General features: G+C 36.1%; 1 protein-coding gene across 1 annotated transcript in view; it reads right to left on the bottom strand.

Moving 5' to 3' along the window:
- ELAVL4 (ELAV like RNA binding protein 4) overlaps nucleotides 1–21,234 on the bottom strand; it is a gene marked incomplete at its 3' end in the record, with an annotated part of 91,374 nt that overhangs the window by 34,589 nt on the left and 35,551 nt on the right. The window lies entirely within an intron of this gene.

The following is a 21,234-nucleotide window of genomic DNA, read 5'->3' as shown; positions in this document are numbered from 1 at the left end:
GATCATAACAGACAGTATGTGCTGTCCTGTACCAGACCTGTTTTTCATTTTTTCCTCCCCACTTGAAAAACAGAGTGATTGGAGAGGAAAGGATTACAAGAAAATAAGCAGGCACGCAACAGGAAGTACACATTGAAAGGAATGTGGTGGTGCCAGCAGTCCTAAGCATGCTATGCAAACAGCCTAGCGTATTCGTCACTGTATCAAATTTAACAAACTTTGCCAACTAATTCAATGAAGGTGAAAATTCAATATATAATAAACAACAACAATTTTTTTTTATTTTTTAAATTCCATTTATATCCCGCCCTTCTCCGAAGACTCAGGGCGGCTTACAAGCTTAGCAGTAGCCTTCATTCTACGTATATGCCTGCTTATTAGGGCTTTCACACACACCCAAGCGGCATTATTACAAAGTCAGCTTAATTGCCCCCAACAATCTGGGTCCTCATTTTACCTACCTCGGAAGGATGGAAGGCTGAGTCAACCTTGAGCCTGGTGGGATACGAACCTGCACTAATTGCAGGCAGCTGGTGTTACTTAAGGAGGCATTAGCCCACTGCTCCACCAAGGCTCTTTGTCACCTTTGTAGTAAAAAGGATAAAACAATTGACCATTTGAAGCAGTCAGTTCAGCAAAATTTCACAAACTGACTACAAGCAGTATCATGACCATTTTCCCAGAATTATTCATTGGAAACTTCGCCAGAGGCATGGATTTAAATATATTAAAAACTGTTGGGACCATCAAGTTGAGGTTTTGGAATATAAACGGGTTGAGATCTTATGGGACTTTAAGATCCAAACAGACAAGCATCTTATTCATAATAGGCCTGAAATAACAGTTAGTGGAAAAAAAGAAAGACTGGTTCATTGATATTGTTATTCCGGGTGATACTAGGATTGAGAAAAACAATCGAAAAAATTATAGAACATTAGAACTTACAGATTGAAGTTGAACACTTATGGAAATAGAAATCCATTGTTACACCAATCATGCCTGGACTCCTAAGAGATATACCTAAAGGACTGTCCTTGATATCTGGAAGTATTGAATTTATCAGATCTGAACAACCTAACTTTACAAAGAAACACCCTACTTGGGACTCCCTATGATCTTAGAGACTACTTTAATAATTGTTAGGTCCTTATTTAGGACTTAAATTATTATTTTGCCACCAGTCTTAAACTATGAATCCAGCTTTAGACTAATGAAAATACGTGTTTATCTACATTAGGAGAGGCATCTTCCAGGGTGACCCTTATTATTTGTCATTGCTATGATCTCACTTTCAGTGATTTTAAAGATAACAAATCTTAGCTATCAAACAGCAAAAGATGCTAATAAAAAGTCACAAATTAAAATATTACAATCCACATAAAACTGAAAAAGTTGATAACAAAATCTTGCAATGGCTAAAAGCAGGAAAAGTGAAGAAAAAGACAGAGTGGCTAATTCTGGTTGCACAAGACCAGGAACAAATGCATACAAAGCCCAAATTGAGAAGACAGCAACAGAAATCAAATGCCACATTTGGCATTTGAAAGAAAGAAATTTGGCAAGAAATTGAAGAAATAGTGAGCCATCTAGTTAACTGCTGTAAGAAGAGCACACAGACTGGCTACAAATAATGGCATGACAAAATTGCAACAATGGTGAATTGGAACATCTGTAAGAAATATCATTTGCCTGTAAGCAAGAACTACGGGGGACCATAAAATAAATAGAAAATGAAAAGGCGAGTGTTCTGGGACTTTAGAATTCAAACAGATAAGCACTTGCCACATAATACCTCAAACTTAACAACTGTCCATAAGAAAAAAAAATCTGGATAGTGAATGTGGCAGTACCTGGAGACAGTAAAATAGAAGAGAAAGAACTGGAGAAAATCACAAAACACAAAGACCTGCAAACAGAAGTAGAACAACTGTGGCAAAATAAAGCAAAGATAGTACCAACAGTAAAAGGTGCCTTGGGTACAATCCCAAAACATCTGAAGCACCACTTGAACACCATCAGCACTGATAAAATCGCCATCAGTCAATTGCAAAAGGCAGCTTTACTTCGAACAGTTTACATTCTGTGATGATACATTTCATTCCATCAAGCAACAGCATCTGTCTATCCCATATTCTTGGGAAGTACCCAATAGGTGAATAAAAATACTGAATCCCATATTAGTGTGCAAACTCAGAACCTTTCACAATTCCTTGTCATATACATACAAACATTACATTTTACCCATAAAGCTACAACAAAATTGTAAGAGTACAGATATTTTAGGACTGTTCTCCTTGGGAATAAATAACTATAGCTTCAATCTAAAGTACTGTGATTTGGGAGTAGTTTCCAATGAAATTAGGCAGTATTACTATTGAGTAAGAGCAATGAAAATTAATTTACGCTCATTAATTAACTTTAAAAAAAACCACTTTAAAATTTTTCACAGGGTAATTATGAAACAGCAATGCCAAAGAGAAAAAGATAAAAATGGAGAGAGAGGTGTGTGGGAGGTGCTGTGTGGGGAGAGAGAATGGGGTGTGCAAGAGATGCCATATGGGGAAGGTGGAAGGAGTAAATAAACTAATGAACTGTATGAACGCCTACCAGCACAGATGAACAAGCTACTAACAGCCGACTCCCACCCAGACTGGCTAACACAGGAAAGGGCAGTGCTAACCATGAGACCCGCACAAGGCAACAGCACCATTAAACTACCTGCCTCCCACCACATGGAAAATCATCATAGCTGACAAACTATAGAACCATATTGGCCAATATATGAGCACAGTTCAGAAGGGCATTGAAAACAACACTAGAGGCTCAAAACACCAGTTGCTCACAGAAAAATAAGATGATCCAAGGTTTAGAAAGACTAATCTGAGCACAGCTTGGATTGATTACAGGGAAGTCAGGTGTACTGTAATATCTGTACAATATATGGTCTAGACTCTAGAGAGTATCCCAAGTCCAGATGGGGGATTCCACAGAAGGTTGTGGAGAATAAGAGGGCTAAATTTCTGTGGGATTTCTAGATCCAGAATAACAGGCAAGTACTGGCCAAGCAATCAGGTATTGTGATAGTAGATAAAGAGCAGAAGACATCAGTAGTGATAGATGTAGTGATGCCAAGTAACAGCAATATCATGAAGAAATATGAGGAGCTGGAGAAGTACCAGGGCCTGATGGTGGAGCTAGAAAGGATGTGGAAAGTAAAGGCCAAAGTGGTCCCAGGGATGACAGGAGCACTTGGGACTATGACTCCTAAGATGGGAGAGTGGCTCTAACAGACCCCAGGAATAAAATCAGAGCTCTGTCCAGAACAGTACAGAGTTAGGAATGGCTAAGATACTGTGCAGAACACTCAAACTCCTAGGTGTCTATTAAGGATCTGACACTGAGAAAAACACCTGTAGGGGTAAGAAGAGAAAATAGACACACACACAACAATTGTGAGTTTCTGGATTTAAAAATGTATATTTCTGTTTATGCAGCAAATAAGATTTTCTTTTTCTCCTTATAAAAATACAGTTAAGAAGCACTAAAGTGTAAACAAAACGGACGCGGTGGCTCAGTGGGTTAAGATGCTGAGCTTGTCGATCAGAAGGTCGGCAGTTTGGCAGGTCGAATCCCGAGTGCCGCGTAGCAGAGTGAGCGCCTGTTACTCGTCCCAGCTTCTGCCAACCTAGCAGTTCGAAAGCATGTAAAAATGCAAGTAGAAAAATAGGGACCACTACGGTGGGAAGGTAACAGCGTTCCGTGCGCCTTTGGCGTCTAGTCATGCCGGCCACATGACCACGGAGACGTCCTCGGACAAGCGCTGGCTCGTCGGCTTTGAAACAGAGATAAGCACCGGCCCCTAGAGTCGGAAACAACTAGCACGCATGTGCGGGGGAACCTTTACCTTACCTTTACCTTTAAAGTGTAAACAAGTTCATGAAATACGTAATAAAAAGGGATTTTTTTAAAAAAAAATTCCTCTACATCAGGGGTGTCAAACCCACAACGTCACGTGATGCAATTTTTTTGCCACTGCCAGCAATGGGGTGGGTGTGGTTTCGCTATGATGCATCCAGCCTGTGGACCGGCAGTTTGACCTCCCTGCTCTACATGGAATATGTGTCAACTAATTAAAAAAAGGAGGAAGAATTATTCTCTGCTAAAGAATGAGAGAATTACACACCACAGAATTAGAAACCTAAGTACTCTGATTGGGTTCCGATCTTGAATACTTTTCCCAGTGAGTTTTGCTTTTGCTGACATTCTAAATTCTCTCAATTCATCTCAGCTGCCTTTGTTTATCCATACACGAACCAACAAAATTAAGGATGTTACAAATACAGGCAACTTCAAGAAAGTGAGTTCAGTTTTCCCTCCATCACATCCTATTTACTATTAAGAAAATAATGGAAAGAATATTGAGAACATTTAGGTTGCAGACTTCATAGGTTCCTGGTAGTCATTCATAATCTCAATGCACTCCAGGAGTGGGCAGATTTAAATCTCTAGGGGAGTGGGAGTGAGGGGATTTTGTTTACCTATTAACATTTCCAAACCCTTAAAGGAGCAAGTTTTGTCAATGGAAAATTAAGGGATGACACAGTTTGATTCTTAAAGTCTCATAGAATTACTATCCATTCAATTCTTATAATAAATCATTATCCATGCCCTATTGAATCCATTCCCCCATAAGAAAAGGCAGACCCCAGGTAAAATCGTACGCTTAGAATTATTTTGGAATGTCATTTATATACATGTACTAAAAACAGATTTCACACAAGGAAAATTATAGGAGAAAAAATGAATAAAAATGATCATTTTTCACAGAATGTTATATTTGTAATATACCGAGTTTACTTTTAACATGTTTCAATTTTAGCTATAGATGCTACAATTTGCTTAACAGACAGAGTTACATTCTTATGTTTGGTATTTTAACATATACAAATTCAAAATAGAAGAAAATATTAGCAATGTAGTGAGAGCAGTTACAAAATGTGGATATCTTCCACTATAGTAAACATTTTCAGAAAATACTAATTTTGCATTAAAAAAACTACTGTGTTAATAAGGGAAAGGAGAAAGTCCACAGCTCATTAATTTCATGATCTGAAGTAATAAAACTCAACAGTTTAAGTGTCTTTTTAATCCTTTATTTCTTTTCATGGACAGAAAACTGAAGATTTGCCTTTTGGTGAAAAAGTTCTTTTATCTTTTTTATGCGTGTGTAATATTTCTTGATCTGGTGAATTTCCAATTGTGAGCCAACTAACTATTTTACAAACAATTTTAAAATAAAAACAATAGCAAATTTGTAATGATCCTTAAAAAAACGGCTTGTGGAATTTCTTTTGTTTGAAATGTTCCTCTTTTCCCCCCCTCTTCCATTCTAATCAAATTGGTATCTGCAAAAGCTTTCAGTTATTTCTGGCTATTTTTGTATTGCATGCAGTGCTTGAAAATGTTCACTAGATTTCTAAATTAAAAATATTCAAAAATGTCCAGCAGGGAATTACACATATACAATATTAAAACTGTTATATCTGTAACTTTAAATTGGGTGAAATGACGCTTCATAAGGCAACAATTTTTGGACCAAAGTGCAGGAAATGGGCTAATTTAAGAATGTGTCCAAAATCTGGGACACATGACTCTCATGGAATTGAAATTTGGCAAAGTTGTGGCTGCTTCAGTGCTGCCGAATCACTGGCCAGAGGTTCAGCAGACTGGTCTTACCCTAGTCCTCCAGAGGCTGGGTAGACTGGTCCCTCCTTTACTCAAGTCCCCAGGAAGTTACAAGACGTTCCTGTTCCCTGCTTTTTTTGCTTTTGTTCCTACTCTCTGCCTTTTTGTTTCCCTTACCTCCTGTTTAGGTAAGGAAATATCTCTGAAACAATGACCCAATGGGTTATGGGTCATTTAGTTTAGTGGCCCCCAACCTTTTGGGCACCAGGGACTGATTCCGTGGAGGTTTTCCTGTGGACCAGAGGGAGCACAGTTTTGTATGCTGCCTGCATCCCATGGATGGGCTTCACTTGTTTGCATGGACCGCTTGCTGGCATGCTGCGGATCAGTACTGGTTCATGAACCGGAGGTTGGGAACCCCAATCTAGTTATAATTAAAATGGAAATAGATTTTGCAATTTCAACATTACAGATTTATTTCAGAAACATTTTCCTACTAGCTTTACTCCTTATATCCAGTAAGTTATATCCAGTATTTAGAAATTATAGTGAATAAAGACAAACTGTAAAAATCCTTCAACGGTCAATTCACACAATTGAATAAAAGTCATTACAAATCCTTTCCTAATAGTTAAATGCAATGGAGAAATTTTTCACCAACTAATTTCAGCATTTCAACACACATATCCTTATCATGCTATTGCTTTTTGAATAACCAAAAGTGTACTCAACTGCTATTTTCATATAACAAGGTTGGGAGAGGCTCACATTCCCATCTTTTGGCAAACATTCTACCAAGGTAACACATTTATCTACCTACTATTTTTGTATAACTTGTAATTGTTCATTCTTTTTTTTTGTAAAACAAATCAATCTTGGTTTTGATGTATTAATTTTCAGGTGCATATCTCTCACAGTATTATCTAATCTAGTATTTGCTGAAAATAATTTGAATTCTCATCTCACAATACCAGCATTGATTGTATACAGCACTACATACACATTCATGATTCAGGTTAACAAATCTCCCTCTCCAGAAGAATTTTTCATGTATTTTCCCATATATACATTAAACATTAATCACATACATGCAAAGCAAACCATTTATTCTCATGTAAGCTGTATTTTATATAACAATTACCAATTCAGCAATCAGCTCCTAAACATTACACTTATATAGATCCCTTTCATAATTCAAGCCAGGTCATTTGACAATGTTTTCTCTAAATCAACAAATGGACAACAATCTTTCTTTCTCACATCCATACATTTTTCAGTGATCTTTTAAAGAACAAAAATCTGATTGACTACCTAGCACAAATTCTCAACTGAGATTTTAGTTACTGTTACCTCCTTTCAATCTGAATTCTACCAAAACTCTTTTCAGGCACACATAACAGCCTAATCCCACTGTAATTTTGATACTTATACTTGTTATTTTTCTCCCTGTATCAGGGAATATACAATATTCTTCCAACTGTGAGGCACAGGTACAGATCCAAGTCAGGCAGCTACTCCATAAGCAGACATTTAAAAATTCTTCTGTGACACCATCTATATATGTAGCCTTACCATTTCAACATGTTCATATCTGTCATTTCCTTTCCATTTTTTCCTTGTTTATTAATATATCATAATTCCCATACAAATCTTTAAAATATCTCTTCTAGCATTTTCACACATTATTTTCTTCCTATTAATGTCATCAGTTTTATTTCATTTACTTTGCTTAGAGAATTTCTTTAGACCTTTTTACCTATTTGCAAAATAATGTTTTTTTTTCACCCAAATGCATTGTGTTTTGTTTCTTTTAATCTAATGGCTCCTTTTCCTCTTTATTCTTTGCAAGTATTCCTTTCTATAGGCACATTATACAGAATGTTTCCCTTGTACTTATTTTTTGCAGCAAATATATTTTCTAACATGCATTTATATTTCCATTATAGCTATATTCCCTAAAAGTTGTTGGGATAAATGAGAGAAAGAAAATTATTGGAACCTAAGCTGAAAATAAATATTTATTTATTCTAGTTGGAAATTATTGATTCTGCTACTCATCTGCAAGATACATGGCAGCAGATGGAATGATTGGGGTTCATACATATAAAACATAAAGACATTTTCTTATTGGAACGCTTGCTCAAAACGTTTTTTTTAAATATAGGGATAGAATGCCAGATAAGTTTTCAACTGTCAGATCTTCAGTATTAGTCATGAATGCTACTTGGGTTGCATCCCTTCTTTCTTATTTTATAATGATGACTGCTGGTAACAAAAACGCTCAACCCTGCAAGACGTAAGGGCTGTTTTAGATAACTTGTTAATATACATATTCAACTAGTGCCACATTCCTGGCCTCTCTTCTGACAGTCAATGACATCTTTGATTAGTTTTACATTGCACGTATCTTAGTGTAAGTGTAGTTCTAAACAGCAACTGCCACCAGCCATAGGGGATGAAGATCAATAAAGTAGCATATGCAGGGATCTTTCCTCCCCACTGCTAGGGCTTTTATAAAAATCCCCCTACCTTGTGGTTGCAATTTGACTCAGATGGGAAGGTTCCATGGCACCAATGAGAACTTCCTTCCCAACGTAAATTGGAGCTGTGGGGGCAGAAGGAGGAAGGGTTAAACCCCTATGCGTTGTAGTCCAGATCCACATCCACACACTCCAACAGTAAATTCTGTTTAGAAACTACCTTTACATTAAAATCTTAAAATACATTTAGTATAATATCCAGATTTGCAGTAACAGGGAAGAACTCTGTAGATACTTAAGCTTGCCAGAATATTTGTGAACGTCACAGTTCACAATTCTCCATAATCAAGACTTAGCTAATTCAATATTACTTCACTGAACATTTACATTTCCTCCCAAAGAAGCAGAAGTGTGTCTGTAACACCTCCTGCCATTTTTAAAAATATGCATCAAGTATGCAATTAGGTTTGTATTTAATTACTTCCAAGAGAAAAGTGAATGCCTGTAATTTTAGAATATATTTATTGTACAAGTCTTGTTTACAAAAGTTTACTGGACAGTATAAATGGCATATGATGTGAGATTGATCTGTACGTAATTTAAATTTCCATGTTCTACCTATCCCTGAGAAGCTATTGTTAAGAATAACCATCTATTCAACAAAAAGCAGCTTTTAATCCTTCTCATTTACATCAAATCACAATACTTTCTAAGTTCAATGACTATATGTGAGCTACCAGGGAAACAAGGTCAGTTAGTGATATTTGAGTGATCACTTTTTCCACTTACTCTTTAAAAATTCTCCATAGAATATATTGTTACACTGCAGAGAAAAACAGCATCCAACTCTCAAAAAGACAAAAGTATTAGCAATATTCTGAGTGGTATGGATACTTCAATTTAAGTAAAGTGCCAAAAGGAAATAAGCCAAAAAATGGAAGTGTAAGCAAATGAAAGTAATAGTCCAAGCTGACTAAAAAAAATAAAGGAGAGGAAAATATACATTAAAAACGGTGAAGAAGTGATTATTGCAACTTGCAATTAGTTTGAAAGGAAAAAGATGTATAACAGATCTACTTATCTGTTCCAAATCTATCTAATATGTCACTAGCCTACTATTATATGTTGGCAGTTCAAAAAAATATTAAGCATTTAAGCGGAACATGCACAAAAAGAAATACTGCTGCTTCCCTCAAATTGCTGCTAAATGAAATGAAATCTTATCTGCTTATTAAGACTTTGATTTATCTATCTCTTTGTGGCAGGGAACTAAAAATTACCCCCTAAAACTGAAGAAGCTTGAAAAGGAACAGGTTAACGAAGTCTGTTACACAATATTGTGTTTCTTTCAGCATAAAGATACAGAATAATCTCTGAAGCATCATCAGAAATATTGTATGAACTTAATGAGAAATTTTTGATGAAATTAATTAGCATTGCAATGATTATTTTTACGTATATTTATGAAATCTATATAGCTGCCCATCTCACTAGGTGATGCACAACAAATATGGTCCCATTTACTCAAAACTCAGGATAAATGTAAAGTTAAGCTAGAAGTAATATTAAAAGAACATTTCAGACAAAATTCCAAACGAGCTACATTTGAAATAATAAGAATTCAAATTCTGCATGTCTTTCCTTTTGCCTATCTTTTCCAGAGGAAGGTACACTGGTGTTTTATTCCTGCATTGGGATAACTGGTTCAGTGGTACAGTATATGATGCATTCTCCCACAGTGCACCATTTCATGCTTTATATTGTTTTTCCCAACCTAGTTTTGTGGTAGCTTTTTCAGTGACAGAAATTTCCTTGCATTTTCAAATTAGGTTTCCCTAAATATAGCAACACTGAATACTGTTAATATCCAATGGTGGGAATGGATTTACAGTTAAATCCTGTTTTGCATAATTTTCTTTAACAGGGGTGAGTGGAATCTACAAGAAAGAAATCCGTAGTTGCCTTTTCCTGTAAGGTTATATTTTATCCTGGGCCTAAACAAAAGAGAAGTAGGAAATAATTACAAAATGTTACGAACTTTCATTCCGGTAGCAGTTTATATGTATGTGCGGAACTCTAAAAGCAGGCACAGCTATGATGATTTGAAAAGTAAAGTTACTGAAACAGTAACATTATTAAGCCTACAGTTTACTGCCTGCATACAGCAATACGCATTTTTGCTTTCTGAAAAATTGTGCATTCAGTAGATTCATCAATTTGAAGAGAAACTAGAGTATTAATCAAATTTATATCCTACCCTTTTTAGATACAACTCTTGGTGCTGTAATACTGTTTCCTTCTCATACCGTGTTTCCCTAAAAATAAGACCCGGTCTTATTTTTATTTTATTTTTTTGCCTCCAAAAGAGGCACCAGGTCTAATTTTTGCGCACGGGGGTGTGTGTGTTTTTTCCACTCACCTTGCCCCGCCCAGCCGGTCCACTTCTTGTGTGGCCAAAGGAGCAGCTTCATTCTGCATGTGAGAATAGAGATTGGGCCTGCTTTTCGCTGTCAGAGGCCTTTCTGGAAGGCCTGTGCAGCCGAGAACTGAGCTACAGATTGAATCCATAGCTCTGGTTCTTGACTGCACAGGCCTTCTGGAAAGCCCTCTGACTGCAAAATGGAGGGCAGAGCTCCATTCTCAGCTGCAGAATGAAGCTGCTCCTTCGGCCGCAGAAGAAGTGGGCCGGCGAGGCAAGTGTCGATCCACGGGAGGTCTGGCTGCAATGGTAAGCTCCATTCCCCCCCCCCCCGGCTTGAGTTTTAGGCATGCGCCTTGACCCAAAACTAGGGCTTATTTTGGGGGCAGAGCTTATATTAGGCTCATCCCCAAAGATCAAGCTAGGGCTTATTTTTGACGTAGGTCTTACTTTCGGGGAAACACGGTATTTACCTCACAACAACAGTCCAATATTGTGGGTTGAGCTGGTTTTCATGAAGAACTAGAACTCAATTTCCTGGTTTTTAGCCCAGTTTAATCATTAAATAAAACTGGTTTTCAAATAATTATCTTTGAAAAATATCTTGTGAATGAAGGCAAATATACATGTCCCAGGATAATGCTGCAGGATTCAGTGCACAATCCTGGAGATTGAGAAGTTTCCTGAGGATGGGCTCTAGCATGAGTTCAAAAGCTTGGAAGAACAAACCTCTGGTCCCAGGACCCTGAAAATATCTACCTGCAATATTTATCTGAAAAGGCAACTTTTCTATCTGGAAAAAGGTAACTTTCTGGCTCTACTGCAACTGCAGTGTTACAGTGGGACATGCTCATACTGCAACACCAATGGGGGAGGAATCTTTCTAATTGCATCTACTTTTCGCTTAACTGGAACACAATGTATTATGAGAGGCAATAGATAATATTGTAAACAACATTAGAGGGTAAGTGCTGCATTTGAAAATGTTTAGCCATTAAGTAGCAATTGTGCTTGGGGATAAAAGTACTGATTTCTCAGAAATGGAAGGAAGTTTGATGTGTATTGAACCATATCTTTAAAATTGCTAGATCAGTAGTGCTAACTTGTCAGAGATGGCTTAAAACATTAAATACTTAGATAACAACCCTCACCCCTCCAGTGTTTTAAGTTACTCTTGACTCCTGGTGACTACATTAACAAGTCCAAGCAATTTTCCTGGCAGCAATTTTAGGTCTGCCATTGCCTTTTTCCTAGGGATAAGAGAGTGCAACTGGCATCACTGGCTTATTTAACATAAAACTAGAATTTATGTTCTCCTGGTTTCTCATCTGGATCCTTAAATGCCAAATAAAACCATAGGCATATCCAATCTAAGCTTTTCTTTACTTATTTGTTTTAAAAAGCTCACATAGCCATCCTTCTTGTATATAATAACCCTGAGGAGCTCACCAGAGGACAATAAAGCATAAAAGAACCATAAAACCATCAGCGTCCCATAGTGTTTCACCAAATGACGATTTATTGGGAAGCTCACAAACCTAGTCTAGAAAATGGTAGTCCTTTTTCTAATGTTAATTCCCAGAAACAGTAAGGCATGCTACTTTATGATTCAGAATATAGAGTAAACAGCATTAGCAGCCATTGAGTGTCTATGCTCCTGTCCTGCCTCCTGTTAAAAAAAAAATCTGAAGTTCTAACATCATGAGATAAGGAGTTGATATGTCTCCATCATGTTTCCTGTTATCTATCATTCTTCCAAGCTAAAGAGCTTGGTCTTTCTTTGCTGAGGCACTGCTCTAGTCTTTTCATTGCCTTTTCTGTACCAATATCCTGAAGGTCAGTGAGCAGAACTGTACATAACAATGCAAGGCAAAATTACTGGAATTGCTAAGGAAACAGGTGCAATATAATATAATGCCCTTAAAGCTGTGTCAAAAATTTGCAAATTGTCTAAGTTGATTTTTCTGGTGTGTCTCCTCCGAACAAAAGAGAAACAATTCTGTCTCTCTGCCTCTCCCCATGAACTGCGGCATTTGGCAGCAGCACTGAAGCTGGGCCTGAAATAGAGGCCTAGACTTTGACTTCAGCCCTAGCGCCACTGCTGCCACTGAAAAAGGCTGACTGGTGCCATTCCCCAGAGCTCCCCAGGATCTGCTGCATATTCTATGGTGCAGATCTGCGGCCTACCTGAGAGAAGCCCCTACGGCCTACCTGGATCACATGAGGCCTTAATTCTTTAATTGCTTTCAAAGAATGCTCTTCTGTGGCTCTGCAGCCTCTGAAAACGCTGCACACTTTTCAGTTGCTCCAGAGATTGTGTGAGAGCACACCCATTCTAGTGGCTTACCCAAAATCTCATGGTATGTCATTCTTGACATGTGTCAGGTTCACCATCACTGCCTCAAGCAAATCTATGGTGAAATTGTAAGTCTGGCCTCATCCAGATTTGTTTTAAGACATTTTTAATATATTGCAGTAACCCCATAACAATTCCAAAAAATGTTCCTTTTTATAGGAATTTCACATTGGCTCAACATTTCAATCAAATTATCTCTATAATGCCAAGATTCCATTTTCAAATATTACTGTCAGTTCAGATCCCATCCAATTAAAGTTCAGATTTTTTGTGCCAGCATGCAACATATTATGAGATTTTTGTATTTGGCATTTTGAAACCCATTCAGCCAATTTATCATTAGCCTTTTGGAGAATTTCACAATCCTGTTATCACTGGCAAACTGCATACTATACTACACTGCTCAGTCCTAACTACAAATCATATTCAATTTTAAAAGCACCAGTCCCAACACTACTCCCTGAAGTAACCCAATATGTACTTATTCCCAGTGTGAGAACTGATTGTTTGTTGCTTCTGTTACAGCTGCAATTTCCATAAAAAGATCTGTTCTATTATCCAATGCAGGTGAGTTTGTTTAGAAGCCTTTGGCAACAGGCTTTTTTGGAGTCCAAATATACAGTATCTGTTAACATCCTTGTCAATAGGAGAAGAGTAAACTTTGCAGAAGTACTTTTGTTCCTTTTCAGCAAAGCTCATTCTGTCATGTATTTTCTCTTTAGTAATACTTTCTACTACTTTGCAAAGAAGAGATGCTAAGGTAAAGAAACTACCTTAGCATTTCGATTCCTTTTAAAATTGGAATAAAATTATCTATTTCCAAAGGAGCAGAAATCAGGTGTGGATATTTTGTGAAAACTTTTATTTTTTGCAGTTAATATTCAATTATTTCCATTTTTATTTATATTTCTAATCAGCTACTCTGACAAACATTGCCACTGAAGCAGCTGACCCAAATTATTATAATCACTAGCATAGCAAAGGCCCTAAGTGCAAATCACAGGCTATGTAAGGCAAGAAAAAATATAAATTTAGGGCACTGAGAACAAAGGTAGTGGTAATGCTAAAACTAAGTGGAAAGCTGTAAATAACCATTTATTATGTTTTTATTTTATGTAAAACAAGTTTTATGTAAGGTAATTTTAATGGGTACCTAAAATATGGGATAAACCTTTATGATCAAATATAAAGCAATCAGACCTGTACATAAGATTCCAATGACTGCAACTTTTATTAGTGCAAGGACTAATGATATGTGGATACTGAGATCCCAAGCAGAAAAGGTGCTGTTGAAAGACATGTTTGATGCATGTGTCAGCACTTTTTTTTAGAAAGCTGTACCTTATTCTGAACTTGTTTGACAGCTGTGTGGTTCTAGGAAAGCAAATGTTTAGTTACATCTTGTTTTTGTTCTATTAATTCAAATATATATCGGCCCAGGAAAATGCATGGCTTTTTTTGGATAGTGACACCAAGAGCAAAGTCTCCCCATAAGCTCTACAAAGCACGTTTTTTTGCTTGGGATCTCAGTGGTGGCACCTCTCTTGTGAGGTGATCTTATTTTCAATATCTTAGTAACATTAAATATGGAATTTGTTCTTTTACACCTATTACAGCATATATGAATAGGTATTTCACTGATCTAACCACTATGACCCTAAGATCTTTATTTAACTGCCAAAGCTGTCTTGAGTTCTACTTATTGAGTTCTACTTATTCTACTTATTGGAGTTAACATTTTCATTGTATTTTTTGACAGATTTACCCAGTTTGAAGGCATTTCTTTAGCATTTGTTGTAGTGTATTTTTAAATATTCCTGATTAATGTATAATAATTAGAAACTAGGCTACATAAATAATCATTTATTAATATATTAAACAGAACAATCTCAAAAATTTCCCTTACTTGCCCAGAACAGTCTTTCATTGCCTGATTCTCTCTAGATAACTTTGCAATCCTTAGAATTCCTATGGGCAGCTGAGAGAAAAGACTAGAATTGGAATGGGAAAAATAACTTTTAAAATAATGTACTTTAAAGTCATTGGTTGCAGGCTGTAGTTTAGAATTATGACTCCTTCTTTAGACATTGTCACTTTTGTATTTCATATCATTCCTTAGCTACAATTTTATTTTTTGTTATTTTGAAGGAAAGCAGATTTAATCCACAACTATATAACTGGACAAAGAACTCTCTACACTGTAGCTATGGAATGATGCAGATGGGAGCAGTTTCACTGTTAATTTGAAATGTAAGTATTAATTAAGAAATGTAAATGAAGAATTTAATAAAAACATTTACAACTAGAACTGCTAGTTTTATTAAGCATGTCTGCAAAATATCTTTCTACTGTCTTAACTTTTTTTCTTTATCCTATATTCTGGAATTAAGACATTTTAATAATACTGGTCCCCTACCATAACTACAATTTGTCTGATGTACAGCATCAACTTTTTCTATCTGCTTTTCAAAGTTTAAGTGGAAATCTATAATTTGTAAAATTGAAATTTACAAGTTCAATTCTGAAATCTAAGTTAAAAGTATCTCATAACCTGCTATTTCCAGTCAAAGTGGCTTGATGTTATCAAATTTTCATTTTTACATGAATAATATAACTGTATTTTGTTAAATTTATATTATTTTAAAGCAAAAGCACCATTATGAGTCAACTTCTTAAAAGACTGTTTACTGACAACATTCCAGTTTTGGTATTTCAGCTGTATATATAATTAGCTCTGCAAATATTTGAAATACAATACCATTCTGAACAAAGACTATTCAAATAGATTTTATAAATTTAATTTGTAAATTAGGAATTATTAAAACTAAAGTACTTTCTTTGCAGACTAGGAATACTGATATCATGTTAGTGCTTGATCTGAGCAACAAATACAAACAATTATATCAGTACATGTTTCATATATATCCTCATGGTGAACATACATAGCCATTCTGATATAACAAAGTAATTCCAAGTTCTTTATTTTGATGCAAGGAAAAAAACAATGGAATGTCCCGAAGAAAATTGACTTGTTCAGCACCTATAAAATAGAACATATACTGTATATTACATCAAGCCATATTATATTGATTAAGGATCTTTCCCCACTTATTCTTAATCACAACATGAACATGCACTGGGAATCTATCTGTTTATGATATTGCCTTCATTTCATCTCCAACCTATACCTAAGGTAGTTTAAAGCTGTTTGGAACTATAGAAAACTAAATAAATAAATAAATAAATAAATAAATAAATAATGCTTTTCCTTTTAAGCAAGCAACAAGCTGCAACACTGCTATGAATACAACCTGACATATTTCACTACTATTTGGTAGTATTACTGTCAGAAGGTGCCTAACAAGTGAATTTCCTTATACATTCATAGCAGACCACAAAGCAAGATGTATCTGAGGACAAGTAGAAGGTGATCCCCAACATAACTATAGATATTCAGTTGCTGGTATGTACTGAGAAAGGATTGGGGTTACAAATATCGCAGTCCTATTATTCAGGTCTGGTGTGAATTTTCCATTTTCTCTCTCCAATTTCATAGGCATTTATGGAATTAAAAAAATTGTGAGAGTCTTATAAAAAGAGCAATTCTTTCATTGAGATGTGTTGTCACTATTGAACTAAGTAGCTAAATGTGCTTTTTAAAAATTCTGTTAGTAAAATGTAAGGAAGTATAATTTGCATAGCGGGTTCATCTCTTAAAAACTGGATTGTTACTTTTCCATGGAAATGACAACAAATGATCTTATATCATTGTTCTTCAGACATCTCATGTTCTAATTTTAAAGAATTAGTAGCCAAGTTGTATTGTACTTTATAGTAAGAAGCAAAAAGGAGAAAATGTAAAATAGAACAGCACATGCCTACCCTTATCTGACAATGTACATGACTACAGAAAGAACATCTGTCCTTCTCCCCGCCCAGAAATCTCTAATATTTGGCTGAATCAAAGGTTCACAACAAGCTCAAATCTCCCCCCATGAAATTATTGCAAAATTTCCCAGAGCCTCACTTTTTCAAATTTAATAGAATAAGTAATCAACTGCATTCTGATTTATCCTATACATCACTTCCAATCTTATGTTGGTTTTTCAGAAACGTTTGGTTACCTAGATGCATTGGCCCAATGAATTCCAATACCTTTGGACAGCTCACTGTCAATGGTCTTTTTTGTTTTTACTCCATTGTATTGTTATCCCATTTACCTCCCAGAATTCCTTCTGGTAGATGAGCAGCTATCTAAGTTTGTTGAATAAATACATATTCAATTTACATAAATAGATTCTACTTGGCATGTTCTATATTTATTTTATATTAGTTGTGATTCACACAAATATTGCATGGGAAAGATCTGATGTACAATCACTGGCATCTCTAGATGTAGCTTAAGAAAGCTATAATACATGATGCTTTAAAAATTGCTGCAATGGGTTTGATGGACCTGTAGTCTGATAATAAAAGCCAGTTTCTTCCTGTAAAGTACCAATTACAATCTTGACATTTCAAATATCCTTTTAAAGCACAGGAACAAATTGAGCCATAGAACTATGCACAGCAGGGTGTGCAAGTTTCATTACACTAAAAGCCACTCCAAAAGTGGATAAATTAGATCCCAAGAGTAGACAGATCTAGGCCACAAAGGTAGACATGGCCACAAGCAACTTCTTCGAAAAATTATACCAAACTGGAAAATAGAAACATTCAAGTCTATAAACTCTCAGCAGTACGATCAATAAATGAGTAGGATCAACTATATAATTCATTATATAAAATTGATCTTTAAAATGTAATTTCCAATCCACTTCCAGATAAAAGATATCAAAATATTGTTATTTGTCTCTTCCTACTTTTTCTTTTTACACAAAATGCTTGTTTCAGATACAGAACATACATGCTCTCTGTCATACATGAATACTATTTGTATCCTCACTTTCTCAAAAAGTTCAATAAATAAATAATAAATAAAATGGGAAGTGAAAAGGGGTACTGAAATCAGGTAAGGTAATGAAAATAGACATCTAACAGTGGGATGAAAAATCAGTAATCAAGGAAATGCCCGCTCTTCTTCCACCTACCATAAAAACACCTTATTTGCCCTATGCCTAGCACACTTGAAAAAAGAATGTTTATTCTTTCCAATTTTATGAAGGTAGAAAAAAAGGTTTTAAAAACATAACCAGGAAATAATTTAGGAACCTCCTGTATTTTTATTCTCTATGCAAAATCCTGGGATTTTGTTCCTTCTTCTGATTGATCAGGCAGGTAAGAAACCCAGTTGCTGCACACCAAATTTACAATCCACAATCCTTCTTTTTTTTTCTTTCTCTCTCTGTCTTTCTCTGAAGAAAACCCCAAATTCCAAACCATGAGATGTGGAAAAGAAAAACCATCAACAACAAACACCTCTAAGGAGATGCTCTAGAAAAAAAGTTCTGTGGGTAGGCAGATGCTTTCTGTAGGCTGCTCTACTTTGCAGGCAGACAAAATGTCACTAGAGATTTTGTGAGGATGAAAAAAGGAGGCCAGGACTGATGAAGAGAGGCAGAGAAACACCATAGTAAGAAAATGGTAGAAATGTTGGGAGGGATGTTGGGTTAATAAATGAGGAAATCAGAGAGAGGAAGAAAGGGTGCTGAAGGAGACAAAATAGGCAGGAGAGATAGAAAAAAATGAAACAGAAAATATAACACACCCCCATAAAGAGAATGAAAAGATTATTAGAGAGCTGAAAAGTCAAGAAAAAGGTGCTGAGGGATAGTAGCAGTGGCAGGAAATGTAATTTCCAGAAATTGTTATCCACATCTTGACTGTCTGTCTGTCTAGTTTAGAATCTGCCTGATTCCAGAATAACTTTAGGAGGATTACACTTAAACTAGAAAACTAATAAAAAAGTATCTGAAAGTCCAGACAAACTATACAATGCAGAGTTCCATAATACTATATCCCAAGGCCTGGGAAATTAAAGATTTCTGGAATATGGTCAGATGGAAGCTAAATGGATCTGTCTAGAACAGGGGTGTCAAACTCAATTTCATTGAGGGCCGCATCAGCATTGCGGTTGCCCTCAGGGGGCCGGTTGGGTATGGCCTGGGTGGGCGTGGCCTACTGGGTGGGCGTGGCTAGAGTGCGTATGGCCTACTGGGTGGGCATGGCCAACTCTACATCGTTCGCATCAAGGGTGCCTATGGGGGCCTGGGAGTGGGACAGATCTGAGGGTCTCTGGCAGAAGGAGGGTCTCTGGGCCAGGGCCAAGGCAGTGGGGGCCGTTCCCTCACTGTTTCCAGGATGGCTTCGCGGGCCACATGAAACCACTTCGCGGGCCGCATCTGGCCCCCGGGCCTTGTGTTTGACATGTCTGGTCTAGAATAAAGTGTGTCAGAAAAGACCCTCCCTAGTTTCTTGAGCTTTAAAAGAGACCCCATGGGGGATGGGGGATAATTGTATTTTCAGACATGCAAGATTGATGTCAGCCTTGCAGGGCAAACCAGATAGGAATCACAACCAGATGAATTAATTGTACTTTATTGTAAAGTTATACTGACAAAATTTCACATCTCTGAAAGTGACCCTATTTTCTTGGAAAAATTAAAGGGCAACCTAAAAAAGGGACATCTCTGACAACGATTCGTACAGATAAAATTTTGTTTGTGTTTATAACTCTGTTTTCCAAAAGAAAATTCAAGAATATAATGAACAAATATATAAATCTAAAGGTCACCTTTCCGAAATAAAGAACTGTCCTTTATAATAAGAAGTATATGATCACTGTAGGTGTAAGTCATGTAATAAATAATACATTATTAAGGAAACTTTAGTGGATTTTATAACTTGCAATCCATCCTCAAATCATCCTCAATTTTATTTGGTTCAGTCTCCTTTCTCTTCAACTGTCCCTTATATTTGTATTAACTTTCTTTACTGTGTTTTTTTCTACCAAATTTGAACTGATTTATAAAAATACTGATGTTTTGTCAGATTCACCTCAGTGACCATTATTAGCATTAGTATTTTTTCATCAATCATCAGGTTCAAGTCCCTTCGCACCCACAAGAAATTAAAGTCCTACCCATCTTGAATTCCGTTGTTTCTGATCTGCCACTAATAGTTCAGATTTTGTAGAGAACATTAGCATACAACAAGCCCGTATTCATCTGAACTGTCTGGACTCCTGATTACCTGTGCTTGACAAGTAACTTTTGTTCAATTTCAGTTCCAACACAATGCCTTCAAATATTATTTCGAACTCCAAGTGCCTTTGCGTTCCTACGCACCAAGCCAGATCTAAGCACATTTTCTCTACAACATCTTCTTTTCACAAAACCCCTTTCTGAATTATCCAAGTTTACCAGCATTTTTACCGATACCTGACATTCTCCTCACTCTCCCACCAAATTATTAATTCTATCATTGCTCATCTCACCAAATCATTAATTCTATCATTGTTCATCTAAAAGAGCTCTTATACTTTCTAGGTATAAAAATGTCACAGTTCATGTGACAAGTTCATTGCACATGTTACTATTGTCAATTGTGATTACTGAGAAATAAACAAACAGTAATCAAAAAGGTTTGGTGACTATTTTATGAATTCTGGAGAATTTGGGGATTTCTCCTATAAGTAATCTGGCAACATAAACATATTAAAACAGAATAACCTTTGATATTGTGAAGCCTAAGAAAAGCAAAATGACATCACATCTTTATTCAATAATCCTTAATTATGACAATCCATAAAGGATCCACAACATTTCTTATTACACAAGTATCTGAAGTAAAAGGATTACGAGTAGAATGAAGTCAAAGAGGGGAGAAAAATAAAATAAAATGGTACTAAAGTTTAAAAAAATGAGATGAAATAATGACTCCACTGGAAAACATTGGATAAGCCACTTCCTGTTTGCAAATTTATAGTTGTTTCTTCAAATCAAAGCCATATGATTTTGGTTTTATGGGGTATAAATTCTCCTCCTAGCCTACACAATATAGTGCTTGCAGTTAGCATCTAAAGAAAATAGAACCTTTTCCATTATATATCTATTACTGTACAACCTGTCTGCTTACCTGGATAATATAGTTTCATTCAATTCTAGAGTTTCACATAAAGCCAAAAGTTCCTCCAGAGCACACTTTCACTTTTTATATTTATTCCAAATGATATTCAGCACATCACTGAAGTTTGTACAAATGAGAGGGTAATAAGGAATGCTAGGCACAAAATCTCTATGTTGTAAAATATGATTTGATAACATTTTCATGCACTGTTAACCATCTTACAAGAG

Source organism: Vipera berus, assembly GCF_964194415.1.
Source record: "Vipera berus genome assembly, chromosome: 3".
Taxonomy (NCBI): Eukaryota; Metazoa; Chordata; class Lepidosauria; order Squamata; family Viperidae; genus Vipera; species Vipera berus.
The sequence above is the reverse complement of the archived record's forward strand: the minus strand, read 5'-3'. Positions and strand labels throughout refer to the sequence as shown.